Genomic DNA, 21,206 nt, shown 5'->3' with positions numbered 1-21,206 from the left:
AGTTAGCAAATGAATGCGAGATGAAGTATAATGTGGATAAATGTGAGGTTATCCACTTTGGTGGTAAAAACAGAGGGACAGACTATTATCTGAATGGTGACAGATTAGGAAAAGGGAAGGTGCAACGAGACCTTGGTGTAATGGTCCATCAATCATTGAAGGTTGGCATGCAGGTACAGCAGGCAGTTAAGAAAGCAAATGGCATGTTGGACTTCATAGCGAGGGGATTTCAGTACGGGCAGGGAGGTGTTGCTACAGTTGTACAGGGCCTTAGTGAGGCCACACCTGGAGTATTGTGTACAGTTTTGGTCTCCTAACTTGAGGAAGGACATTCTTCCTATTGACGGAGTGCAGCAAAGATTCACCAGACTAATTCCCGGGATGGTCGGACTGACCTATCAAGAACGACTGTATCAAGTGGGCTTGTATTCACTGGAGTTCGGAAGAATGAGAGGGGACCTCATGGAAACGTTTAAAATTCTGACGGGTTTAGACAGGTTAGATGCAGGAAGAATGTTCCCAATGTTGGGGAAGTCCAGAACCAGGGGTCACAGTCTAAGGATAAGGGGTAAGCCTTTTAGGACCGGGATGCGGAGGAACTTCTTCACCCAGAGAGTGTTGAACCTGTGGAATTCTCTACCACAGAAAGTAGTTGAGGCCAATTCACTAAATATATTCAAAACGGAGTTAGATGAAGTCCTTACTACTCGGGGGATCAAGGGGTATGGCGAGAAAGCAGGAAGGGGGAACAGAAGTTTCATGTTCAGCCATGAACTCATTGAAAGGTGGTGCAGGCTAGAAGGGCTGAATGGCCTGCTCCTGCACCTATTTTCTATGTATCTATGTTTCGATGTTTCCTACCCGAAAGGAGACAAGTAAACCAGATGGGGAGTTTGTTAAAATGGTCACCATTACTGATACTTTTAAAATTGCAGATTTACTTAATTGAATTTAAATTTCCCCACTCTCCTGGTGGGCTATGATTTCGCTCTCTGGATTATTAGTCCAGTGACATAACCATCATGCTACTATGATTCGCCTCCATCTTTGTGAGGCGCTCAAAGGGCTGAATGACTCCTCCTATTCCTGTGCAACCGGTTGAGGGAAGGAATGTCATGCATCTTTTCCTATGTAACAAGATCAAGAGTTTGATTAGCCTCCTCCTGTTCCTGCATAACAGGTTCGAGATTCGCAAATGCTTCATCCTCAGCCTATGCAGCAGTTTCGAATTGCTAAATTAACTTCGAGTCTTATCATCGATTTGTCTCAAGGAGCTGAACGGCTTCCGCCAGTCCTGTGCTTCAGGCTCGAGGGCTTAATGGCCTTCCCCTGTCCTTGTGCAATAGACTGGAGAGGCTCAATGGCATCCTCCTATTTCTGATTAACAGCTTGGTTGGTTTGGCATTGCCTTCTCGTCACCTATGCAACAGGTTCGAGCGAACGAAGGAGGTCGAAATTTCTTGTAAAACAGGCGCACGTCGCTGAATGGCTTCCTCCTACCGTTTGCAATATGTTTGAGGGATTAAGGGACTCAGTGGCCTCCACCTGTCCCGATGTAACAGGCTCGATTGCTTGCATCAGTTACTGTGCAAAATACTCAGCTGATAATTGGAAGGACTGGAGCCACTTCTGCAACAGAAAGTGCAGGTACCGCAGTTTGCCTTCTCTGAAGTGTTGCTTTGCAGCAAAATTCACTGAACAGCCCAAATCCTGACTCTGGTGAGAGTCGAACCAACACACTTTAAATGTTTAATATGCCATGGACTCGAAATCTAATATGCTATCCATTGCGCCACAGAGCCGCCACATTTTGCATCAATACCAACGTAAAATAGTGTTGATGCGTCATCTGAGCTAAAACAGAACAATCTGGAAACACACAGCAGACGAGGCAGAATCTGTGGTGAGAGAAACAGAGTGAACGTTTCAGGTCGATGAACTTTCATCACAACTGGATTAATTTCTGCTGTCGAAAATGAATGCTCTGTCAGACCCGAATCATCATGTTTCTGTTTGAAAGGCATGTTTTGTCATAGACTCATGGAACTTTTCAGCACGGAAGGAGGCTACTTCGCACATCGTGTCTGCACCGTCCGACAAATAGGTATCCCATCTTATCCCACTTTTCAGCTTTTCTTACGCCCATGTAACAAACTATTTTTTTATTTTATTCATTCAAGCATGTTGACATCGCTAGCAAGGAATTAATGGCCAGATCCTGTTATTGTTGTAACAGCCTGGAGAGTCTCAATTGCCTCCTACTCTTTCTGTGCAACAGGTTCGTTAGTTTGCATTGCCTTCTCGTCATCTATGCAACACCTTCGATCGACCGAATTTGTTGCAGTCATTCTCCATATTGAATAACCAACTAATTTGGCATCATCCACAAATTGAGAAATTGTGTGTTTGATTACGAGGTCTAAGTCTTTAATGTAAATTGTAAACAACTGTTGTCCCAGCACCCGATCCTTGTGGAACAGCACTACCCACCTAGTGCCATTATGAAAAGCTAACTTTTACCCCTCCTGTCTTGAAGCCAGTTAGCGATGCATTTATCTAGTTGTCTCCTGATTCTACATTCTCTGACCTGTCTTGCAGTTTTTCTTTTACCTGTGTAACAATCTAGGGATCCTATTATTTCTTTCATGTATTCAAACATATGGACAATGATAGCAAGGGCAGCTTTGTTGCCTTCTCTAATTGCCATTGTGAAGGTGATGGTTAGCCATGTTATGCAACTGAGTTTCTCGCTCGGCCTTTTCACAGGGCAGTTAAGAGTCAACCACGTTGCTCTTGATCAAAGTCACATTTGGGCCCAGACGAGTAAGGATGGCAGATTACCTTCACGAAAGGAGACTTTCGTGCGAGATGCGTGTATTGCGTCAATGGTCAACATTACTAATACTTTTAAACTTACAGATGTATTTAATTGAATTTAAATTGCGCTACCCTCTTAGTCGGCTATGATTTTCTCTCACTGGATTACTTGTCCACTGCCACAACCATTATTCTATTATGATTGGCCTCAGCCTGTGTAATGTGCTAGAGGTGCTGAATGACTTAGGCTGTTCCTGTGCAACAGGTTGAGGGACGGAATGTCATCCCCCACGTCCTATGTAACAGGTTCGAGGGGTTGATTAGTCTCCATCTGTTACTGTATAACAGGTCGGTGGGTCTGAAATGCCTCGTCCTAATCGTATGTAACATGTTCTATTAAGAGGAGAGCGGTGTGGGGGTGGGCGCATGCGGAGGACGGTCGCAGTGCAGAGCAATCTAGAATGCTAAAGAGAAAAAAAAATTAAGCAATGCCAGGAATTGGTTATTTTATTGTAACCACATTATGTCACGAAGGGACAGTGTATTCAAACAAAAGAGTGCACTAAAAAATATGATCCTGATAAGAAAAAAACGATAATATAAATAAGGCTATAGAACAAAATAATGTTGCGATTTCTAATAATTTTGAAAAGACAAATCCAAAAGCATTGTATCTGAATGGACGAAGCATCTGCATTAAGGTGGAAGAATTCGCAGCGCAAATAGATGTAAGTGGATACAATATCGTTGCAATTACATATATGGTTGCACGATGACCACGGTTGGGAACTGAATATCAAATGATATCCGGTATTTAGGAAGGACAGGCAAAAAGGAAGAGCGGGTTGTGTGCCGTTGTTAGTAAAGGATGAAATCAGCGCAATAATGAGAAAGCTATTCCGCTCAGAAAAACAAGGTGTAGAATCAATCTGGCTGGCGCTAAGTAGAACGGAGGACCAGAGAAGATTGTTAGGAGTTGTCGATAGGCCTCCAAACAGTTGTGGTAGTGTAGGGGAAAGCATTTACAGGAAATTAGAGCTCCATGTAACAAGGGTACTACCACAATCGAAGGTGACTTTAAACTACATATAGATTAAAGTAATTGTCATGTATCTCACACAACTCTAAGTAACTGTATCTTACCATGCTATGCATGACTGTAACCAGATATGACCTGTAACCACAAGCTTACATTGCCACCAGGGGTGCACTTGCAGGAGACAATGTATATACCTGTTCCACACAGTTATATAAAGACAGATCTCAGGCAATTGTGCATTCGAGAGCTGTTTAATGAAGGTGCAGGTCCTGAGTGACCTTGACTTCAGCATTTGCCTCGTATGAGTCTGTACAGCAGGGACAGGACTTTACAGTGGCGACGAGTTACGGGATTACAGAATCCATAGAATGGCGACCAACGGCTCAGATTAAAAATACAATGCTGGAGATAATTGGGAGGACTTTATAGAAACACTCCAGCAAAGCATTGTAAGCAAAGACTGGTTAGGCGACGATAAGGCAGACAAAAGAAGAGCAATCTCTTGACCAGCTGTGGCACAAAAACATATGCCTTAATGAAGGACCTTCTGGCACCCGAGAAACCAGCAAACAAGTTGTTTGAGAAGTTGAGCACACTGGTAAGAGACCACCTGAAGCCAGCGAGTAGCTTTCACATGACCAGACACAAGTTCTACAACTACAGACGCTGTGTGGGCCAGAGCATGCCCGACTTTGTGGCGGAGGTTGGCTAACTTATGTGAGTTCTCCGATGAACGAAGGAGAGAAGTACTGAGAAAAATTTTTATTGAAGGAATAGGCCATGCAGACATATTCCGGAAGCTCATAGAAACCAAGAACTTGACCCAAGAGGCAGCAGCCCTGGTTGCACAGACATTCTTGGCAGGAGAAGAAGAAACGAGATTGATCGACACTGCGGGTATGACAACTCACGAAACATCGGAACAAAGGGTTCACATCGTGAAACAAGCTGCTACCCCCACACACAGACAAAGGCAGGAGAGCAGGCCCTTAACAGCAGGCAGATGCCATCAAGGGCCACATGAATGGCCGTTCAAACCTCATCAACCCACAGTGCGAGCAATCAACTACAAACTGAGAGAAGCTCAAAAGAGATCAGCCAGATGCAGCTCATCCTTTGGAAATAATGGAAGCGGTCTGTGCTGGAGATGTGGGGGAAGTTACTCATCAAGGGGGTGTCGATTTCAGCATGCCGTTTGCAGAAACTGCAACTATACAAGACATCTGGCCCGCATGTGCAGAAAAACAGCAGCTCAGCTGGTATACAAACCGGTGAGGTCGGAAAGCTAACCAGAAGATTGTGGGGACAGTACCCGGACACCGAGGTACAGTGGGTCAATAAGATCAATGGCCACTGTTCTTACAACAAGATGCCTCCAATAATAATGAGAGTCCTACTCAACGGGATAACCGTCAAAGTGGAGATGGATACGGGAGCGAGTCAATCTCTCATGAGCGTTCAATAATTTGAACAGCTGTGGCCAAACAAAAGCAACAGACCAAATCTCACAAGGGCCGACACCAAACTAAGGACCTATACCAAAGAAATCTTCCCAGTCCTTGGCAGCGCCATGCTCTCAGTCACACACAAAGGGACAGTGAACCGACTTCCCCTGTGGATTGTCCCCGGAGACCCCCCAGCACTGCTGGGGAGAAGCTGGCTGGCAAATCTAAATTTGAAATGGGATGATGTTCACGCCATGTCGTCAGAGGAACGAACCACCTGCTCAACAGTTCTAAGTCGATTTGAACATATCTTTCAGCCTGGTGTGGGCACCTTCAAAGGGGCTAAAGTCAAAATCTATATCACACAAGATGCTCGAACGGTCCATCACAAGGCTAGAGCTGTGCCCGATGTAATGAGGGAAAAGATTGAACATGAACTGGACAGGCTTCTGCGGGAAGGCATTATCTCACCCGTGGAATTTAGCAACAGGGCAAGTCCCATCGTCCCAGTCATGAAGCCTGATGGATCTGTCCGAATCTGTGGGGATTACAAATCTACCATAAACATAATCTCCCTACAGGACCAATACCGACTGCACTGAGCGGAAGACCTATTTGCCACATTGGCTGGAGGATAACTTTTCTCAATACTAGATCTCATATCTGCGTATATGACGCAAGAACTGACCGAAGAGTCTCAGCTACTCACCACCATCAACACTAATCGAGGCATTTTCAAGAACAATCAATGCCCATTCGGCATCAGGTCGGCAGCTGCTATATTCCAGCGCAACATAAAGAGCCTGCTTAAGTCCATCTCGGGGATGGTTGTACTTCAAGACGACATACTTATCACGGGCAGTGACACCGACTCCTATCTCCGCAATTTGGAGGAAGTACTAAAGTGGTTGGATCGGGTCGGCCTAAGAGTTAAGAAATCCAAGTGCCTGTCTCTCGCACCTGAGTTTGAATTTTTCGGCAGAAGGATTTCCGCTGATGGAATCCGCCCATCAGAGTCCAAAACCGAAGGCCCCAGAATGTCTCAGAACTGCGCGCCTTTCTCGGGATGCTCAATTACTTTGGGAACTTTATGCAGAACTTAAGCACACTACTGGGACATTTCCACGTGCTGCTCAGAGAGGGGTGCGATTGGTTTTGGGGGGACGCCTTGGAACGTGCCTTCAATAAGGCACACAACCTTCTGTGTTCCATCAGTATTTTGGCTTTCTTTGATCCAGGTAAAAAACTAGTTCTCACATGTTATGCGTCAGCGTACGTGGTCGGGTGCGTTTTACAAAATGTCAATCGTGCGGGCAAATTACAATTCATAGCTTATGTATCCAGGTCACTTTCGGGGGCGGAGCGCGGGTATGGAATGGTGGAGAAGGAGGCGCTTGCGTGCGTGTACAGTGCCAAAAAGATGCACCAATACCATTCCGGGACCAAGTTCACGTTAGAGACCGACCACAAGCCCCTCACGTCCCTGCTATCCAAGAGCAAGGCAATTATCGCCAATGTCTCAGCGCGCATTCAACAGTGTGGCACTCAAGCTGGCGTCTTACGACGACAACATAAGGCACAGACCAGGCACTGACAACTGTGCCGACACGCTTAGCAGGCTACCATTGGCGACCACGGAAGTGTCTGACGAACAGGACAGTGAGAGAGTCATGGCAATCAAAGCCTTTGAGTCCTAGGTTCGCCAATGACGTCTTGTCAAATCAGAGCCTGAATGACCAGCGACCATACGTTATCCTTAGTGAAAAGATATGTCTTAACTGGTGACTGGGCAGAGGCTCGCTATTCCTACTCCGATGAGATCAACCTTTCCATAGGCGCATGCATGAGCTGTCCCTAGAAGCAGACTGCCTGATGTGGGGCAGCAGAGTGTCATTTGTCCGGGATCTCCACCGCGAGAACCCGGGGATCATTCTCATGAAGGCCATAGGCAGATCCCATGCCTGGTGGCCTGGAATTGACGTGGATTTGGAGCTCTGCATGCGACGGTGCACCATTTATGCCCTACTCAGTAATGCCGCCAGGGAAGCCCCCCTGAGCCCCTGGCCCTGTCCCATGAAACCATGGTCGCGGGTGCACGTAGACTATGCTGACCCATTCATGGGCAAAATGTTCCTCGTAGTTGTAGATGCATTTTCAAAGTGGATCAAATGCACCATTTTAAACTCGAGCTCCACCTCCACCACTGCGGAGAGCCTTGGAATCATGTTTGCAACGCACAGAATTCCTGGTCCGTGCTTCACCAGTGCAGAATTACAAGATTTCTTAAGTCACCACGGCATAAACCACACTAAGACGGCACCATTCAAGCCGGCCTCCAACGACCAGGCAAAAAGAGCACTGCAAATCATTGAACAAGGCATGCTCGAAATCCAAGGTCGCACGCTGCAGGACTGCCTGTCACAACTGCTGCTGGCACACAGATGTCGTCCACATTCATTGACTGGAGTCCTCCCCTCGCAACTATTGATGACATAGACCTTAAAAACACGGCTCTCAATAATCCTCCCAGACATGCAAGAAATTGTTGAGGCAAAGCGCCACAAGCAAACTGAGTACCATGACCGAAATGTGAGGGGGAGGTGGAATGAGATAGGGGACAAAGTGTTTGTGCTAAACTAGGGCAGGGGTCGCAAATGGCTTTCAGGGACAGTAACAGGAAAGGAAGGAAACAGGCTACTTGTTGTACAAATGGACAATGGCCACACATGCCGGAGGCATGTAGACCAAGTCAAAAGTAGATTCACCACACAACACTGCTGAACTAGAGGCAGACTACAATATGGAACTCACATCACACCTGGTGGACAGACAGACGGAACAACCTGAGTAAAGTGCAATCCAAACAGACAACCCAGGCGAGACAGCAAAAATCATACTAAATGAAACAGGCAGCCCAGGCGAGATACCAGCAATCACACCGAAAGAAAAACAGGCACCAAGGCAAACAACTGAACCACGCAAGAGCATAGACCACCTGAGAGACTGAACCTAAAAAGACAATGAGACCTTGGTGGAGGGTGATGTCATGTATCTCATACTACTGTACATAACTGTATCTTACCATGCTATACATGACTGTAACCAGATATGACCTGTAACCACAAGCTTACCTTACTACCGTGGTGGACTGACAGGAGACACTGGATATACCTGTTCCACACAGGTATATAAAGACAGGTCTCAGGCATGTGTTCATTCTAGAGCTGTGTGATAAAGGAGCAGGTCCTGAGTGACCTTGATTTCAGCATGTGCCTCGTGTGAGACTGTACTGCAGGGACAGGATTTTACAGCAATAATAATGTGGCCGTTGAATTTCTGGCGTTTGTACGAGATGTTTTTTCAGCCCAGTATTTTGCGGAGACTACTTGGGAACAGAGTATCGTAGATTGCGCCTTGTTTAATGAGAAGGGGTTAATTAACAATCTTGTTGTCCGGGGTCCTTTCGGGAAGAGCGATAATAACATGATTGAATTCATTATTAAATGGAAAGTTAAGTAGTCTAATCTGAATCATTGGTCCTAAATCTAAGCAAAGGAAACTACGAATGTATGGGGAATGAATTGGCTATGATAGATTGGGAAGAGTCAATAAACGTTATTTTGGTGGGTGAGCAATGGCTAACATTTCAGGAACGAATGCATGAATTGCGACAGTTATACTTTCCTTTCTGGTGTAAAAACTCAAAAAAGGATACATGCCAACCATGGTAAAAAAATAAATTAAGTATAGTGTTAGATTTAAAGAAGAGTTATACAACATTGCCAGAAAAAGTAGCAAGCCTGAGGATAGGGAACAATTTAGAATTCAGCAAAATGTGCCAAGAGATTGATTAAAAGACGAGAAATAAGGTATAAGAGTGAATTTGCACGGAACATAAAAAACCGACTGCAGTAAATTCTACAAATTCGTAAAAAGGAAAAGATTAATGAAGACAAATGTAGGTCCTTTACAGAGAGAAAGAGGAGAATTTATCATGTGGAACAAGGAAATGGTAGGACAATTAAGTAAATACTTCGGTTCTCTGTTCACGGAGGAGGACACAAATAACATCCAAGAAATGCGTCTGAACCAAAGATCTAGTGAGCAAGTGGAATTGAAGGAAATTATTATTAGGAAGACAATTGTGCAGAGGAAACTAATGTGAATGAAGGCCGATAAATCCCCAGGGCGTTATGATCTGCATCCCAGAGGCGGAAAAGATGTGGCAATTAAAATAGAGCATGCACTGGTTGAAAACTTCCAAAAATCTATACATTATGGAACAGTTCATGCAGATTGCACGGTGGCAAATGTAACACCACTGTTTGAAAATGGAACGAAACAGAAAACAAGGAACTGCAGCCATGTTCGCCTAACATCAGTTGGAGGGAAAATGCTAGAGTCTATAGTAAAGGATGTTATAACTTAGATAATATCAAAGGGATTAGACAAAGTGAACATTAATTCATGAAAAGAAAATCATGTTTGACAAACCTACTGGTATTTTTTGAAGATGCAACTGATAGAAAAGATAATGGAGAACCATTGGATATCGTGTATTTCGAGTTTCAGAAGGCCTCTGATAAAGTCCCACGTCAGGTGTAGTGGGCAAAATTAAAGCATATAGGATTGGGGGTAATTTACTAGCATGGATTGAAAATTGGTTAACGGACAGGAAACAGAGTCGATGGGCAGAGCGACCTGGGTGTCCATGTAAAACAGTCATTTGAAAGCATACTTGCAGGTGCACAAATCATTTCGGAAGGCAGATGGTATGTTGGCCTTCATTTCAAGAGGATTTGAGTAAAGGAGCAACGATGTGTTAATACATTTATTCAGGGCCTTGGTGAGACCGCACTTGTAGTACTGTGTGCAGTTTTGGTTTCGATACCCAAGGAAGGATATACTTGCCATAGAGGGAGTGCAGCGAAGGTTCACCAGACGGATTATTCGGATTGCATGACTGTCGTATGAGGAGAGATTGGGTCGACTAGGCCTGTATTCAGTAGAGTTTAGAAGAATGAGAGAGGATCTCATTGAAACGTATACAATTCTGACACGGTTGAATAGACTGGATGCGGGGAAGTTGATTCACCTGATTGGCAAGGTTATAACAAGGGGTCACAGTCTCAGGATAGGGGGTAGGAAATTTAGGAAGTAGAAGAGGATATTTTATTTCAATCAGAGAGTGGTGCAGCTGTGATATTCGCAACCACAGAAGGCTGAGAAGGTCAAGTCACAGAATATATTTAAGAAGGAGATGAATTTCTAGACACAAAAGGTATCAAGTGATATGTGGAAAAAGCAGAAATATGGTGTTGAGATAGAGGATTAGGAATGATCATATTAAATGGCGGTGCAGACTCGAAGGGCCGAATGGACTACTACTGCTCCCGTTTTCTATGTTTCTATGTTCTAGGATCTAAATGGACTTATACTCCTCTTGTAGACCAAGCTCAAGGAACTGATCGGCGTCTGCCTCTCTTAAGGATCAGATTTGAGGCATTAATGGCCTCCTCATTTCCCTGTGCAACAGTGCGGTGCGGCTGAATGGCTTCCTCCTAATTCTATGTAACTGAAACGTGTGCCTCCTCGTCATCTATGCAGCAGGTACGAACGGCCGAATGGCGTTCTATAATTCTTGAATAAAAAGCCCAAATATCTGAATGGCTTCATCTTGTCTTTGCAACTGGCTCGAGGGGCTAATGGAATTCTAGTGTCCTTCTGTAGCAGGCTCGATGGCTTGCTCCTGCTCCATGTGTAACAAATTCAGGCTGCAAAGAGAACTCAGTGGAAAAGTGGATGGGATTGGAGCCACTTGTATAACAGGAATTGCAGGGGCCGCAGTTTCCCTTCTCTAAATTATTGATTTGCTGCAAAATGGTCTGAGCGGCCGAGGAAACACCAGATATGACCTAAATTCCCACTAAATTCCGAGCTATCCAGACTAATGCCACTTTCCAGCTCTTGGTCCGTAGTCTTTTAGGTTACAGGAATTAAAGTGCACAATCAAGGACTTTTAAAAGTGGTTAAGACTTCTGCCTCTCAATTATTTAAAGGAGTGAGTTCCAGACCCTCACCATCCCTGGGTGAAAACATTGCACCTCAAATCCCGTATAACCTCCAACCACTTACTTTAAATCTAAGCCGCCTGGTTATTGACCAATCTGCTAAGGGGAATAGATCATTTCTATTCACTTTATCTAGGTCAAACATAATTTTATTGACCTCCATACGGACCTCCCCTTAGCCACCTATGTTCCAATGAAAACAAACCCAGCCTATGCAATATTTACTCAGAGCTAAATTCACATCCGCCTAAATCTACGAGTTCAGTCAGATCTTTCCTGTAATGCGGTGACCAGAACAGCATGCAATACTCGAGCTGTGGCCTAACTAGAGTTTTACACATTTGAAGCATAACTTTCCCGAGCTTATATTCTATCCCTCATCTAATGAAGGCAAATATTCTGTGTTGCTTCTTAAAATAGAAACATAGAAAATAGTTGCAGCAGTACGCTATTCGACACTTCGAGCCTGCACCACCACCCAATAAGATCATGGCTGATCATTCCATCAGTACTCCTTTCCTGTTTATTTCCATACCCCTTGATGCCTTTAGCCGTAATGGGCCATACCCAGCTCCCTCTTGAATATATGAAATTAATTTGCATCAACAACTCTCTGCGGCAGGGAATTCCACAAGTTAACAACTCTCTCAGTGAAGAAGTTTCTCCCCATTTCAGTCCTAAATGGCCTACCCCTTATCCTAAGACTGTGTACCCTGGTTCTGGACATTCTCAACATCTTGAACGTTCTTTCCGCATCTAACTTGTCAGTCCCATCAGAATCTTATACCTTTCTAAGAGATTCCCTCTCATCCTTCTAACCTCCAGTGGAAAAAGGCTCAGTTGATCCAGTCTCTCCTTATATGTCAGTGCAGCCATCCCTGGAATCACTCTGATGAACCTTCACTGCACTCCCTCAATACCAAGAACGTCCATCCTCAGTGTAGGAGACCAAAACGGAACACAATATTCCAGGTGAGGTTTCACCAAGTCCCTGTACAACTGCAGTAAGACCACCCTGCTCCTGCACTCAAATCCCCTAGCTATGAAGGCCAACATACCATTCGCCTTCTTCACCGGCTGCATTACCTGCATGCCAACTGTCAATGACTGATGAACCATGACACCCAGGTGTCGTTGCACCTCCCCTTTTCCTAATCTGCCGCCAATCAGATAATATTCTGGCTTCGTGGTTTTGCCACCAAAAAGGATAACCTCACATTTTTCAACATTATATTGCATCTGCCATGTATTTGCCCACTGATCGAACCTTTCCATGTCAGCCTCCAGCTTCTTAGCGTCCTCTTCATTGCTCACACCACCACTCAAATTAGTTTCATCTGCAAATCTGGAGATATTACTCTCAATTCCTTCATCTAAATCATTAATGTATACTGTGAAGAGCTGCGGTCTCTGCACTGAGCCCGGCAGCACTCCATTCGTCACTACCCGCCATTCTGAAAAAGATCCGTTTTTCTCGACTCTCTGCTTCCTGTCTGGCAACCAGTACTCTATCCACGTTAGTACATTACCTCCAATACCATGTGCTTTTATTTTGCACACCAATCTCTTGTGTTGGAACTTGTCAAAAGCTTTCTGAAGGTCCAAATACACCACATCCACTGGCTCTCCCTTGTCCACTCTGCTAGTTACTTCCTCAGAAAATTCGAAAAGATTCGTCAAGCATGATTTTCCCTTTATAAATCCAGCTGGCTTGGACAGACCCTGTCACTGCTTTCCAAATGCGCTGCCATTTCATCCTTAATGATTGATTCCAATATTTACCTACTACTGATGTCAGGCTAACCGATCTATATTTACCCATTTTCTCGCTCTCTCTTTTTTAAAAAGTGGTGTTACATTATCTACCCTGCAGTCCATGGGAACTAAGTTAGAGTAGATAGACTGCAGGAAAATTATCACGAATGCATCCACTATTTCTAGGGCCACTTCCTTAAGTACTCTGGGATGCAGTCTATCGACCTTCAATCCCATCAATTTCCCGAGCACAATTTCCCAACTAATAAGGATATCCTTCAATTCCTCCTTCTCACTCGACCCTCGGTCCCCCATTCCATCTGGAAGGTATTTGTGCCTTCCTTCTTGAAGACAGAACCAAAGTATGTGTTCCATTAGTCTGCCTTTTCTTTATTCCCCATTACAAATTCACCTGAATCCGACTGCTAGGGACCTACGTTTGTCTCCACTAATATTTTTCGCTTCACATATTTAGAGAAGCTTTCCAGTCATTTTTTATGTTTGTGGCAAGCTTCATCTCGTATTCTATTTCCCCCCTCTTAATTAAACCCTTAGTCCTCCTCTGCTGAATTCTAAATTTCTCCCAGTCCTCCGGTTTTCTGCTTTTCTGGTCAAATGTATATGCCTCTTCTTTGGATTTAGCACTATCCTTAATTTCCCTTGTTAACCATGGTTGAGCCTGCTTCCCCGTTTTATATTTGCTCCAGACAGGGATGTACAATTGTTGAATTTCATCCATGTGGTATGTATAAATGTTGCCGATCCACGGTCAACCCTTTAAGTATGCTTTGCCAGTCTATTCGAGCCAATTTACACCTCATACCGTCGAAATTAAATTTCCTTACGTTCAGGTCACGAGTTTCTGAATTAACTGTGTCACTCTCCATCTTAGTAAAGAATTCTACCATTATATGGTCACTCTTGACCAAGTGGCCTCGCAGAACAAGATTGGCAATTAGTCCCTTCTCATTACACATCACCCAGTCTCGGATGTCCAGCTCTCTCGTTGGTTCATCCACATATTGTTGAGAAAACCATCCCTAATATACGACAGGAAATCGTGCTCCACCGCAGTGCTACCAGTCTGGTTAGCCCAATCAATGTGTAGATTAAAGTCGCCCATGATAACAGCTGTACTTTTATTGCACACATCCCTTATTTCATGTTTGATGCTGTCCCCAATCTCACTACTAATCTTTGGCTTTCTGTATACAAACTCCCACTCGCGTTGTCTATCACTTGGTATTCCGTAGCTCCACCCATACCGCTTCTACATCATCCAAGCTAATGTCCCTCCTTACTATTGCATCAATTTCTTCTTCAACCAGCAACGGCACCCCGCCTCCTTTTCCTTTCTGTCTATCCTTCCCAAGCATCTTATCTAAGTGCTCTGATACCGTCGAGGATTCTGTGGACATGCACTCCAAAGTCATTTGCCACTCGACACTTATCAGTGGCTTAACATTTAATGTTTATTCGCTTCACTATAAGCACTCGCCAAATGCATTATCTCACACTTCTCCGGGTTGAATTCCATTTAACTGCTGACCAGTTCTTTGATATCTTCCTGCAGTGTACATTTGTCTCCATCATTATCAACCATACCTGGTTTACCAAACTTTTAGTCACCTGAGCTAATTTGTATTTAGCGGCTCAGTGTCAAATTTGTCTCCCATAATATTCTTGTGAAGTGCCTTGAATGTTTCGCTAATTTCAAGGCGCTAATTATATATACGTTGTTGTTGTTGTTTAAATGTGTGTTACATGACGTTATATAGGGTTTGCACCTCAGAAAGATACAATTGTTCCTAACTGGTGTTGCTGGAGTTATCGCTCCACACTACCCTACTTCACCTGAGCCTGTCAGCATATTGTTCCATTGCTTTCTCAGTCATGTGCTAAGTTAGTTCCCTCGAAAATGTATCTGTGCCATTCGCTGCAACTACTGCTCGTGTAGCATCTTCCACATCCTAAGCACTTTTTGCTAAATAAGTTACTCTTGAATTGCCTACTGAATTTAGCGGTGAACTCCCGTTCTCAACTCCAGCACAATAGCAAACATTTTCTCCAAATCAACCCGATCAAATACCTTCATAATGTTCAAAAAAATATCTCCCTTGTGTTTCTAGAAAGAAGATGCCCAATCCTTTCAGTTTATCTCGAAATGTAAATCCTTTCAGTTGTGACCAAAATGTTTCCTTCTTTGCTGTGAGATTCTATGATTCTACGATTTAATTTTCACATCGTTTGGGAGATGCAACAGGGCAAGCATCCAGGCAGACTCTCTGATAATTTGCACAGACCATTGGAATTATGAAAACAGCTCTATTGTGTAGCTGCAATGGCCGAGTGGTTAAGGCGTTGGACTTGACATTTAATGGGGTTTCCCTTTGCAGTTTCGAACCCTGCTGGCAGCGATTCTGCGGATACCTTCGTTTTTAATCGACTCCCTGTGGATAACACGGGAATCTGATTACAATTCCCTCCACTGCTCTTTATTAGATTGATTGACGTGAAGCTGTTGTGGAACTGGAACCGCACACAATTTATCGATATTAATTAGTGATTGATGGTTTGTTGGACACTATCTTCAAAAATCAGTGAGAAATATACACAGCTTGAAAAAATTCATTTTAATAAAGAAACCTGCATTGTTTGGGAGGAAATCACCTTCAGTTAATGAGTGCGAACTTGGTTTCATTTTAAAAAGTTGAACAAGATGTGACAAAATAACCGTGGCAGCGTTTGACGCTGCAATTGGCTGATAACATCAGCGTTTGCATCAAAGTGAGATGCCTCATTCATCAAGCGATGTGGCCCCTGCAGTTTGCAGCAGACTAATGATGAGAATGAGGGATTACACAGCGGATTTGTATTTTGATCAGTTCCATACTTTGCACTGCAAACCAATCAGCGGTAGTGCGCCTTTCACTGATTGAAATACGAGAAGTCACAAAGCCCCGGAGGATATGGAATTGATCATTAAATGCTGGAAACGCTCCGCAGGGCCATCAGCTCTCGGCAGAGCTAATGTTTTGCAGCATTACTTCAATGTATTATGGGTCCAGTTTGAGTATTGTTGCTGAATGTTAAAGCTGCTCTAAAATACTTGCAGCCCAACCGCATCACCAAAAATAAAATAAATAATCCGTAATGGTTTCGAACCCGCGAATTTGGTGTTATTAGCACCACGCCCTCAACAACTGAGCTAGCCCGCCTTAACGCTATGTATTTTTTTCGGACACGTTTAAGTTAAAATGCTATAATTCCGACAGCACTTCCCAAAGTGGTTCAGAGCAAATTAATAACTTTTAATGTCTGATCACTGTTGTAATGTCGGAAATTCAAAAATGTACCGCATGGAAGGAGGCCATTTCAGCCAATCGTGTCCGTGCATGCCGACCAAGAGCTTTCCAGCCTAATTCCCACTTCCCAGCACTTTAAGTGGCATCCAAATATTTTAAAAATGTCTGAGGATACCTGCCGCTACCATCCATTCAGGCAGTGAATTCCGGACTACCACGATGCCCTGGGTAAAGATATTTACCCTCATAGCTCGTCGAACTCTCCTCCTAAATCTTCATCATAAGCAGTCTCTCGAAGCAGTGAATCGAGTAAGACTTTCTTCCAATCTTAGCATGTGTTCATAGGTGGCTGTACTATCCAATACGAGAACCACAGTCTCTGTCACAAGTCGGACAGATATTCGTTGAGGGAAAGGACGGGCTGGGAGCCTGGTTTGCCGCACGCTCCTTCCGCTGCCTGCGTTTGCTTAATGCAAGCTCTCGGCGAAGATACTCAAGGAGCGAAGCTCACTCCAGAAAGCACTTCCTCCACTGAGCGCAATCTATGGCCAAGGACTCCCAGGAGTCAGTGGCGATGTCTCACAATTTATCAGGGAGGCTTTGAGCATGTCCTTGTAACGTTTCCTCAGCCCGCCTTTGGCTCACTTGCCATAGTTCCGAGAAGAGCGCTTGCTTTGGCAGTCTCGTGTCTGTCATGTGGCCTGCCCAGCGGAGCTGATCAATTGTGATAAGTGCTTCAATGCTGGGGATGTTGTCCTGGACGAGGAAGCGAATGTTTGTGCGTCTGTCCTCCCAGGGGATTTGCAGGATCTTGCGGAGGCATCGCTGGTGGTATTTCTAAAGCGACTTGAGGTGTTTACTTTACATGGTCCACGTCTCTGAAACTTGCAGGAGGGCGGGAATTACTACGGCATTGTAGACCATGACCTTGGTCAAAGATTTGAGGGACTGATCTTCAAACACTCTGTTCCACAGGCGGCCGAAGGTTGCACTGCCGCACTGGAGGCAGTGTTGGATCTCATCATTAATGCCAACTCTTTTTGATTGGAAGCTCCCGAGAAACGGGAAGTGGTCCACCCCCCAATTACTTTAAACCTATTTCCCCAGGTTGCTGACCACTCTGCAAAGGGAAAAAGGTCCTTCCTACCAACTCTATCTCGCCTCTCATAAAGGTATGCACCTCATTATCGTCCCCGCTCCGCCTCCTCTGTTACAAAGACTACAGACTCACATTTCCAATATTTCCTCTTCACCAGAATTCTCCAGTCCAGGCATTTTTTTTTTGTAAAGCTCCTCAGTTCCATTTCCAGAGCAATCACATAATTTGTTTTAAATGTGGTGACCAGAACTGCACACAGTACTCCAGCTACGGCTTACCCAATGCTTTATACAGTCAAGTATAATATCCTTGCTGTAACCTGAGGAGTTACGGACCGAGACATGGTAAGTGGGATTAGACTGTGTCACCTCTTGTTCGCTGGCTCAGATATGATGGTAAGCATTGCAGGGAACTCAATACGGCCAAGGTATCTCCTAGTCTAATTTCGATGGCCTAGATGTAGAGGAAATTTCACAGATTTTTTTTCCCACAATCAGCCTGGTTTTTTTTCTCTTTTTTGCTTCTCCCATGAGTTCACATGGCTCTGGTTGGGGTGGAGTGTACAATATTTCGGTGCAAGGGGTGTAGCCATTGTGTGGGGCGGACTTATTCTGCTGTGTGTTCTTTATCTTACCGCCATTGTCAATCTTCCCGGGTTCATATGTCATTTTCAGGGTTGTTGATCAAAGAGCCTTGTGGCTTTTTGTCGGCCGGCATGGATATTATGCGCTGATGTGGCCTCCGTCAGCGCTGTGGATTTCTAAGTTTCTATGTTCGATCACAGACCCAGATTAGACTTCACAGATACAGACAGCTGCAACACAGACTTAGACTGCACCTTCACAGTCCCAGAAACTACCTTCACAGCTTCAGGACATTCCTACACTGTCCCAGACTCTACCTTCTCCGATCCAGTCTCTTCCAACACCGACCCAGACAGCGACTAAACAGACCCAAGCAACTCCCGCACAGAGGTGTACTGATCCTACACAGAGCCAGATATTACTGCACAGATCCACACACTCCTGTGGAGGCAGGCAAACCTCATGAACAGCAACAAAATGCTTGTCTACAGACACAGACAGTTCCTTTCAAAGACCCAGCGTCCCCTACACATGGGCAAACATGTCCTCATGTCCTCATCAACCAGCTCATTTCCAGAGAGTTCCGAAAGAGACACTGACATTTCCTACGTGAAAGCAGGCAGCTCCTATACAGAACCAGGCAGTTGCTACACTGAAGCAGGTATCAACAGCACAGGCACAAACTTTCCTACACAGACCCATACAGCTCCTTTCAGAGTTATAGGGATCTCCTGGACAGATTAATTCCCTCCGACAAAGACCTCGACAGCTCTAAACTGGACCAGGCAGCATGGAAACAGACGCGAGAGTTACTGCACAGACATAAGCAGTTCTTACACGGGCGCTGACTGTTCCGAGAAAGGAACAAACTGCTCTACACCGAGCCAGACAGCTCGCAACGGAGACCCAGACACCTCATTTAAAGATGAAGACAGCACCGGCACTGAATCAAAAATTCCAATACAGACCCACACTGACCCAGTGAGAGCAACCACAGACCGACACATTCCAAAACAGAGACAGCTCTTGCACAGATTCAGTCAGCTCCAACCTGATATATGGAGCTGCAACACAAATCCCGACGCTCCTACGCAAACCGGGACATTACTTAGACATACACAGTCAGCTCAAAACCTGACACAGGCCCCTGCAACAAAGACCCAGACAGCACCTAAATAGATCCAGAAACTACTACACAGAAACGGAAAGTTCTTACAGTGACCCAGATAATCCTACCTATACCAAGAGAGCTTGTAATTGAATCCAATGCATAATGCTGCAGATAACGGAATTATATAGGCTAAAAGGACAGCGTAGCGTATCCTGTCTCTCTGCCACATCCGACCATGCCAGCGTTTATGTTCCACTGGAATCTTCTCGAGACTTTCCTGATTTAAATCTATCAGCATAGTCATCTATCCCTTTCTACCTCATATACTTGTATTGCCTCTCCTTAAATGTATCCATACTATTCGCTTGAAACACACCTGCGCTTTTGATTTCCACATTCTCATCACTCTTTGCAGAAAGAAGTTCCGTCTGAATTCCCTATTTGATTTCTGTATTTCTTGTTGACTATCTTATATTGATGACCTCCAGTTATGCTCTTCCCCACAAGTGAAAACATTCCCTCTCTATCCACTCTATCAAAATCTTTCATAATTTTAAATACATTTATTAAATCACTCCCAAAGATCAATCTTCAAGAGAAAAGAGACAGAGCTTGTTCATTATTTTCTCCTATGAATAACCTCCCATTTCTGGTATCATCCATGTAAATCATCCCTGCACCCTCACAAGTGCCTCTATATCATCTTTATAATCGGATGACCAGAACTGCATGCAGTACTGTAAATGTGGTCTAACCGAGGTTCAATACAGGTTTCGCATAACCTTCCTACTTTGCAATTCTATACCACTAGAAATAACCTCCACTGCTTAGATCCTTTATTTTGCCTTGCTGAACTCTGTCACAATTTTAGTGATTTGTGTAGTTGTACTCCATAATCCTATTGTTCCTCTACCCCACCTAGAGTCGTTGCGCCAACTAATAAGTGACCTCCATATACTTCCGTCCAAAATGGAATGCCTCACATTTATGTGTGTGGAACTTAGTTAACAATGTTCTGCCCATTCTGCATGTTTATCAATGTTGTCCTTAATTTGTTGGAGTCCACCTCAGTATAAATTTCCTCCAATGTGGCATCATTGGAAAATTTGTAAATTAGTTTTTTTGTTCCAAAGTCAAAATCGTTAATATAAATTGTGCTCAAAGTTGTCACAGCATTAATCCATTTGGAACAGCAACACCCACCTTTTACCTCCAATCTCTGATTTCAGTCTTGAAGATAGCTCGCTCTCCATTCTGCTACTTAACCCCTGACCTTGTTCAGCATGCTGTTATTGGGTATCATAGCGAATGTGTTTTCAAAATCTCGATACATTACACTCATTGCATTATCAATGTCTACCCTCTCTATTACCTCTTCCAAAATTATATGAGTTTGGTCCAGCAGGACTGTCCCTGTTGCAATCCATGCCGATTATTCATTGATATACTTTTGCTTTCTAGATGTTCTTCTATTTTCTCCATTAGTAAGGATTCCATTATTTTCCTATCGAAGTGACAAACATACCCCTTGACCAACGAACTGATTAGCAGAGACAAGCAGGGAGTACATAATTTAATTTCCACCAAAAGCGATTCAGCTAATCCCACGTTCTATTGCATAATACAGTGACATCAAGTTGTTGTATTGTCAGTCTCGGATCAGTCTTTGTCTGTTTAAAAGGGTTGCGTTGTCCGTGCTGCTTCATTCGGTGGGTGTTTAAACAATGCGATGTGCTAGCTACTATGGCTGGGTCGTTAAATCGTTATTTTCGGAATGAAATCGAATTTCTTCCGAATAGGGTCGAGCCCTGCTCAAAGTGAATCAGTAGGTGCAGGGACGGCTGTAATGCGCTCTGTTTCGAGGTAATTTGAGTTGAAATTGTGCTGAATTATTTTACAGCAACTTTTAGGCCATCTGTTCCGTCACGCTCCCCCAATCACCCACTCGTGTGAGACCAGAGGATTGGGACATTTTTAAAT

General features: G+C 44.2%; 1 non-coding gene across 1 annotated transcript; it reads left to right on the top strand.

Moving 5' to 3' along the window:
- The first annotated feature begins 15,462 nt into the window (after window positions 1-15,462).
- Window positions 15,463-15,544, top strand: trnas-uga (transfer RNA serine (anticodon UGA)). The gene has a single exon. It is a non-coding gene; the product is annotated as a tRNA-Ser (tRNA).
- The last annotated feature ends 5,662 nt before the right edge of the window (window positions 15,545-21,206 follow it).

This window comes from Pristiophorus japonicus, unplaced genomic scaffold (assembly GCF_044704955.1).
Source record: "Pristiophorus japonicus isolate sPriJap1 unplaced genomic scaffold, sPriJap1.hap1 HAP1_SCAFFOLD_29, whole genome shotgun sequence".
Taxonomy (NCBI): Eukaryota; Metazoa; Chordata; class Chondrichthyes; family Pristiophoridae; genus Pristiophorus; species Pristiophorus japonicus.
This window is presented reverse-complemented; position numbering and strand designations above follow the sequence as displayed.